The sequence below is a fragment of the Otolemur garnettii genome, unplaced genomic scaffold, assembly GCF_000181295.1.
Source record: "Otolemur garnettii isolate 467f Iridium unplaced genomic scaffold, OtoGar3 scaffold00047, whole genome shotgun sequence".
Taxonomy (NCBI): domain Eukaryota; kingdom Metazoa; phylum Chordata; class Mammalia; order Primates; family Galagidae; genus Otolemur; species Otolemur garnettii.
In genome coordinates, this window is record NW_003852442.1 from 13,781,018 (window position 1) to 13,788,763 (window position 7,746).

Genomic DNA, 7,746 nt, shown 5'->3' on the forward strand with positions numbered 1-7,746 from the left:
GCAGGTGGGAATAATCCTGGCCTTGAGAGAAAGGATCTCCAGCATTCCAGAGGCCTGCTGTGCTTTGTCCCACAGCTTTCTGCCCTTTACTAGTTTCTTGAATTGTACTTGTGGACTTTTCCTCAGGGATACATTGGCCTGCAGGTCCCAATTCATATGTAATCCCCTGCTCAGCACTGGAGAATCAGCTCACTGCTCTCTAGAAATGTTGCGTTGGTGAATGGACCATGCTTCGGTAGCTCTGACCTGGGCAGCTTGGACCTGGTCATCCTCTGTTGCCATACCTTTCCCCGGGGGCCTACACACAGAACAGGGAGGTGGACAACCATGTCAAAGACCCACCAAATGCAATCTCTGCCTGACTGGGCCCACGGCTCCCTTCTCCTGGGACTTGAGAGAGGTCCAGATTTAAGGCTTCTCTACTCATTCAACTCCCTCACCACTGGTACTCCCAATCAAAGAACCTCAAAGTTAAAATGATGTGGATGGGAATATGGGGGAGGGAATGAAGGGAAGTAATCACTGTGCTTTGTTCAGACTGACTTATATAAAAGGATGGTGTTTTTCCTGCATTGTATCTTTTCTTACTGTTTCTTTAATAAATGGGATGAGAGGGCTGCTCCTGTCAATCTATTTTGTTACCAGTTCTGTAGAGAAGGAAGTATCCTGCTTTTCATTATTTCAACTTAGTGACAAACTTACAAATGCTTCTGCTTCAGGAGGAAGCAAGCTTTGGTTTTTAGCCTTAACAAGGACTCATCTGTCAGTTATTTCACCAAAGAGTCTACTCGACCTTTACATGAAAGTTAAACCACCACGAGTCTGGAGGTATCACACTCATGGGTGGGTGGGCATAGTGTATTTCACAAGTCCAGATAGAGGCAGCTGCGACAACATTTCCTACTTGAGTCCCATGGATAAAACTGTTTCTACTAATTCCTCTTTGGAACTGGAATAAAGAACTTTCACTAAGTACAAAAGAGGTTGTTCAGATATCAGCATTATGTGAGAATCTTTATTTTGACAAGTGCAGTATAAAAAATTTGACTTAAAAAAAAGGAGCAGGAAAAAATAAATATGCTTACAAATTGTAGAAACAATACAAAAGGATTAAAATTCTCAATGAGGAAAAACCAAAACATGTCCAGCTGTATAAAGGTTCTTCCCTTGTAAGAAACGGGGATAAAGCTGAAGACCCAGTTTGGTTTTGCTGCTGAAAAATGTACAAAATAACTTAGAAAAAGCCGTTGAGGTCAAACCTTGTGTGTTCACTACCTGTACCTGACTACTTTTGAGCTGAGGCAAGTTAACCGCAGTGCAAGGTAGAGCTGATGGTAGGACAGCCAGGACTTCATCCACTTTCCATCATCCTACATTAACCTTCAAGTAAAAGCTGAGGAAAAACAAGCCCTTAGTGAGGTCGGAGCTCTGCAGTTGGCTGAGCAGATTTCCTCCACTGTGGTGCTCAAAATTGTTTACTTCTTGGCTAGTAGAGCTGCCTTTAGTAAATGTCTGTTGCCTCCCAGCCTTCATGGGTTAGGTCTGATGCCAGCCAACAGTCCTTTTTTTTTTTTTGAGACAGAGCCTTAAGCTGTCCCCCTGGGTAGAATGCTGTGGCATCACAGGTCACAGCAACCTCCAACTCTTGGGGCTCAAGCGAGTCTTCTGCCTCTGCCTCCCAAGTAGCTGGGACCACAGGCGCCCACCACAACGCCTGGCCATTTTTTTGTTGTTGCAGCCGTTGTTTGGTGGGCCTGGGCTGGATTTGAACTCACCACCTTAGGTGTATGTGGCTGGCGCCTTAGCCACTTGAGCCACACTGGCCGAGCCTCTGGTTATATTCTTATCAGGCAAGACTCTTCCCTCCCTCAGGCTGTCATTGCTCCTGTACCTATCAGAAGTTAACAGCGAATTGTATAACACACTACTGAGTTTCCTCCGGATCCCAGGAGAAATACAATCTTTCCCAGAGTCTACTGCCTATGTGCTGCAGATGTGAGCAGATGGGCGGCCTAAGAGCATGCAAGTCCTCTCTGCTCTGAACCTTGGAAAGTGTTGCCTTATACTATAGTCACTATTCTTTACATTTTAGATTTGCCCTTTGGACCATTAAGAAATTAAAACAAAAGGATGGAGGAGTCGGAACCTGAGCGGAAGCGGGCTCGCCCCGACGAGGCAACTGCTGGAGGAAGCCGCTCCGAGGCAGAAGATGATGACGAAGCCTATGTACCTTATGTGCCATTACGACAAAGGCGGCAACTACTGCTTCAGAAGCTTCTGCAACGAAGACGCAAGGGAGCTGCAGAGGAGGAGCAGCTTGACAGTGGCAGTGAGCCCCAAGGAGATGAGGACGACATCCCACTGGGCCCTCAGTCCAACGTCAGCCTCTTGGATCAGCACCAACACCTCAAAGAGAAGGCTGAAGCCCGAAAGGAGTCAGCCAAGGAGAAACAGCTGAAAGAAGAAGAGAAAATCCTTGAGAGTGTGGCTGAGGGCCGAGCTTTGATGTCAGTGAAGGAGATGGCTAAAGGCATCACTTATGATGACCCAATCAAAACCAGCTGGACACCTCCCCGTTACGTCCTGAATATGTCTGAAGAGCGTCATGAGCGTGTACGGAAGAAATACCACATATTGGTGGAGGGAGATGGTATCCCACCACCCATCAAAAGCTTCAAGGAAATGAAGTTTCCTGCAGCCATCTTGAGGGGCTTGAAGAAGAAAGGCATTCACCACCCAACGCCCATTCAGATCCAAGGCATCCCAACCATTCTATCTGGCCGTGACATGATTGGCATTGCCTTCACAGGTTCAGGGAAGACGCTGGTGTTTACACTGCCTGTCATCATGTTCTGCCTAGAGCAGGAGAAAAGGTTACCCTTCTCCAAGCGTGAAGGGCCCTACGGACTCATCATTTGCCCCTCACGGGAGCTAGCCCGCCAGACCCATGGCATCCTGGAATACTACTGCCGCCTGCTGCAGGAAGATAGCTCACCGCTCTTGCGCTGTGCTCTCTGCATTGGGGGCATGTCTGTCAAAGAGCAGATGGAGACCATCCGACATGGTGTACACATGATGGTGGCCACCCCTGGGCGCCTCATGGATCTGCTGCAAAAGAAGATGGTCAGTCTAGACATCTGTCGCTACCTGGCCCTCGATGAGGCTGACCGCATGATTGACATGGGCTTTGAGGGAGATATCCGCACCATTTTCTCTTACTTCAAGGGCCAGCGGCAGACTCTACTCTTTAGTGCCACCATGCCCAAGAAGATTCAGAACTTTGCCAAGAGTGCCCTCGTAAAGCCTGTCACTATCAATGTGGGTCGTGCTGGGGCGGCCAGCCTGGATGTTATACAGGAGGTAGAATATGTGAAGGAGGAGGCTAAGATGGTGTACCTGCTCGAGTGCCTGCAAAAGACACCTCCACCTGTGCTCATCTTTGCAGAGAAGAAAGCAGACGTGGATGCCATCCATGAGTACCTGCTGCTCAAGGGGGTTGAGGCCGTGGCCATCCATGGGGGCAAAGATCAGGAGGAAAGAACCAAGGCCATTGAGGCCTTCCGAGAAGGCAAGAAGGATGTCTTAGTGGCCACAGATGTAGCTTCCAAGGGCCTGGACTTTCCTGCCATCCAGCATGTGATCAATTATGACATGCCCGAGGAGATTGAGAACTATGTGCATCGGATTGGCCGCACTGGACGCTCAGGAAACACAGGCATTGCCACCACCTTCATCAACAAGGCCTGTGATGAGTCAGTCCTGATGGATCTCAAAGCCCTGCTGCTAGAAGCCAAGCAGAAAGTGCCACCTGTTTTGCAAGTGCTGCACTGTGGGGATGAATCCATGCTGGACATTGGAGGAGAGCGTGGCTGTGCCTTCTGCGGGGGCCTGGGCCATCGGATCACTGACTGCCCCAAACTCGAGGCTATGCAAACCAAGCAGGTCAGCAACATTGGCCGCAAGGACTACCTGGCCCACAGCTCCATGGACTTCTGACCCAACTGTCTTCCTGCTCCACCACGAGGCCTCAGGCTCCAGGACTCTGGTCACCTGTACACACACACCAGCTCCCTGGGCAAGAAGCCAGCATCCTTTGGGCCCAGCTGGCCTGGGCTGGGCCAGGCTGGGCCTGGCTGCTGTTCCCCATGCCCCTCAAAATTACTATTTTTGTTCCCCTTTTCCCCAGCTGCCATTAAAGCTCCTCTGTCTCAAAAAAAAAAAGTAAAGAAACTAAAACAGTACTCTCTCTCCTTCCCTCTCACCCCATCTTTTCCCTTTTTTTCCCCCCATCTTTTCTCCTTCATTCCCTCCTTTACCCCATCCTCTCTCATTCCCCCCTTTTGAGACTCCAATATACTTTTAATTGGGGTCTCAATATTAGCTTGTTTCTGTAGATGCCGATATTATTTTTTAGCACTAAGGTTTCAGGGACTGTGACTCTTCTTGGGTTCTCTACTCAGGCCTTAATAGTACTGTGGCAGTGGGCTAATATGCATACAAGTTTTTACTTTTCCCTATGATATTTTCCCTCCCTTTTCCCAAAGTTCAAAGTCCAATTAAGACAAGTCCCTCGAGGAGTTTCCTCAGGCTTCAGCCATGTGTTGACCAGCCAGCTCCCAGTATGTGGCTGGAGCAGGGCATGTTGACTGTCTTAAAAGTTACCTTTACTTCCCAAGGGGCAGTGAAGTCCTATTTGGCCAGCTGTGATGACTCCAGGTGAGGATTCCTTCCACCTTCACTGCTGTGCGTGTGGTCAGTATGATGGTGGAAAATTCTTTCTCCCTTGGTTTCAGGGGGACTAGTTTCTGATATTAGACCTAAACTTGGTCCCCTTGATCCTTCAGAGACAAAGGATGTACAGACACAAAAGACTAAACAGAACGTGGTTAATTACCCCAGTGGAGATTTTCCTTCCTACTCTTTCTAGGGTTTTTGTCTTTAGTTCAGTCATTCCAGTTCTTTAGGAGTTCCTGCTAAATTGAAGAGAACTGACAGAGGCCTCTTTGAACAACACCAGTGGCAAGGCCTATATCCAATTAAGCTTTGCTTCCTGGAAGAGTTTACCAATTTTTGTTCTTAGGATCCTGTTTATGCGCTTTACCCTGTCTAAACTTTGAGGCCTAGAAGTTATTTAAAGCTTTTGCTTATTATTTGCACTAGTTCTGTTAAGAAGACTAGCCCATTGTCAGATTTAAACCAGAATGGCAACCTAAACCATGGTACGATTTCTCTGGGCAATATTGCTCATTCAGGAGTTCTTTTTATCCTGCTGGGGAAGGCTTTTACCTGTTCCAAGTCCGATAGACCATCACCAGCAATTACTTGTTCACTCTAAACCTGGGGATTTAAGTAAAGTCTACCTGGAAGTCCTCGAATGGCATTGCCCCATACGACTAGATTCCTGGGGGTACCGTTGGCACGCGTTGAACCGGTTGCAGGTGACACACTATAGACTGAAAGTTTTGGCCAGGGCTGCCAGTTGGGAGATGTAGAAGTACCGGCCCAGCAACTTTACCACGGACTCCTGTCCCAGATGGGTGCCCTTGTGCATCGCCATTACCACAGTAGCTCCTAGAAGCTGGGGCACTGCTACTCATCTATCTGGCATCTTTATCCATCCTCCCCCTGCTTCCTGGCTCCCCTTTGCTGCCAACCATTCCTTCTCCTCCCAGGAGTAGATAAGTGAGAGCTCTGGAACCCACAGGATGAGGGGAGCCACTCGCGACACCTGGTACTGTTTGGATGCAGCCTTTTTTTCCTTAGTACCGACCCTAGTGTTACCTTTAGTGACTGTGGAAGCATCTCCTTGATGTCCACGACAGTGCATCGCTGCCACCTTCTGGGGTTTCTATACTGCCTCTAGCAACTAAAGTATCTCCTGCTGATACTTAATGTCCTTTTCTCCAGAATTTAATAGTCCCTTCTCCTTGTACAATGCCTCCTGTACTTTGAGTGTCAGAAAAGCATTCACATTTTTCCCTTGACTTAGTTCTAAGGCTCAAGTCAAGGCACTTAACTCAAGCCTTCTGAGCTGATGTTCCTTAGGGTAGGGACTTAGCCTCTAAAGTCTCTGTTAAGGTGACCACTGCATACTCAGCCTGCAGCTCACCTTGCACAGTTACATAACTGTTTCCATCAACATACAAGTCCCAGTCTGCGTCTATCCAAGGCTGGTCACGCAGGTCAGGTCTGTTAGAGTACACATTATAACTTCCACACAGTCAGGCTCAGTCTCTCTTCCACTGGTTTGAAAGAGCGTGGCTGGGTTCAGGGTGTCACATACTTCCATTATTATGTGTGGATTACCATACACTAAGCTTCGATACTTAGTCTTGCATTGGAAAGCCAGAAATGTCCCCTTGTGTTCAAAGTGACCACAGAGGCAGGTACTTTCACTCTGAGATCCTGCACTACAGTCAACTTACTGGCTTCTTGCACAAGGAGGGCAGTAGCAGTTAGAGTTCATAAGCAGGGTGGCCATTCTTTTGCCACTCCATCCAGCTGCTTAGACAGCTAGGCTATAGGCCTTGGCCAGGACCCAACCAGCTGGGTTAACACACCCAGAACCATCTTATCGCTCTCTGAGACATACAGAGTGAAGAGCTTGGTCAGATCTGGCAGTCCCAGTGCAAGGGCAGTCATCAGCCTCATCTTTAGCTGAGAAAGGCACATTCCTGTTCTACCCCCCACTTTAAAGGCTCTCCTTCCTCTCTTTTAGTTGCCTCATACAGGGGTTTAGCCAAGATGGCAAAGTTGGGGATCCAGAGATGGCAGAAACTGACTGCACCCAAGAATTCCCGAACATGCTTTCAACTTGTGGAGGTGGGAGGCAATTAATGACCTGCCTCCATTTTATGCCTAGATACCTCTACCCCTGCTGGATAGTAAATCCCAGGTAACATACTTGCTGCTGGGAAATCTGGGCCCTTCGTTGGGACACTTTATAGCCACATACCTCTAGATGTCATAAAAGACAGCCCATGCCTGGGGCACAGCCCTCCTGGGTAGGGTGCCCTGAAAGGAGGTCATCAACATACTGGAGCAGCACACATTCTAATTTCTCAGCTGGGAATTTCAGGAGGTCACAAGCCAGTGCTTCTCCAAAAACCACTGGTGTTTTGAACCCCTATGACAACCTAGTCTGTGTACTGGATCGCAGTTTCTATGTCTGGTGTCTCCCACTGGAAAGCAAACAAGACTTTGGCTTCCTGGAGCCAGCCTTATACTGAAAAAGTCATCTTTTAAATCCAGGCAAGTGGGCCATTTAGATTCTGCTGGCAGCAGACTCAGCAGAGTATAAAGATTAAGCACAGTAGGATGCAGTGTTACAGTTACACCATTTACTGGGAAATTCTCATTTTAGGTTTTAACTTTTACTGAGGTATCTATATAGACACAGTAGATAACGTTTAATACTGCACAAATTTTCCAGTGTAGCCCTTAGGTGACCTTTGTTGAGTCTTAAGGCTTCAGAGTAAATATAACTACTGTATACAGTTCTATACTCTTTGCCCAGTCTCTTAGTCCCATTTAACAGTTCAATTTAGTAAAACAGTTATGTCTCATTTTATGAGTTGACAGTACAGACAAGGCTGGGATCTGATACAGGTGGGCCACAGCCTCTTTTTTCTTTGAATTACTTTTCTCTTTCTCCAATTTCTCTCTTTACTTGTTGTAACCCAGCCCTCTTTCCCCTACCCACTCCTGTTTCCCAGCCCTCACCTGTTCCCCCACCACCACCCTCAC

At 47.8% G+C, this 7,746-nt stretch overlaps 1 protein-coding gene and 1 pseudogene across 3 annotated transcripts in view; both read left to right on the forward strand.

The window, feature by feature from the left end:
* LOC100954712 overlaps positions 1-4,205 on the forward strand; it is a 6,977-nt pseudogene extending 2,772 nt beyond the window's left edge. For both annotated transcript variants that reach the window (XR_002773734.1, XR_001161360.1), the window contains exon 2: positions 2,093-4,205. The product of XR_002773734.1 is annotated as a probable ATP-dependent RNA helicase DDX41 pseudogene, transcript variant X2 (transcript). The remainder of the gene's footprint in view (positions 1-2,092) is intronic.
* The window catches only part of CHTF8 (chromosome transmission fidelity factor 8), a 38,367-nt gene that overhangs the window by 13,928 nt on the left and 16,693 nt on the right, over positions 1-7,746 (forward strand). The window lies entirely within an intron of this gene.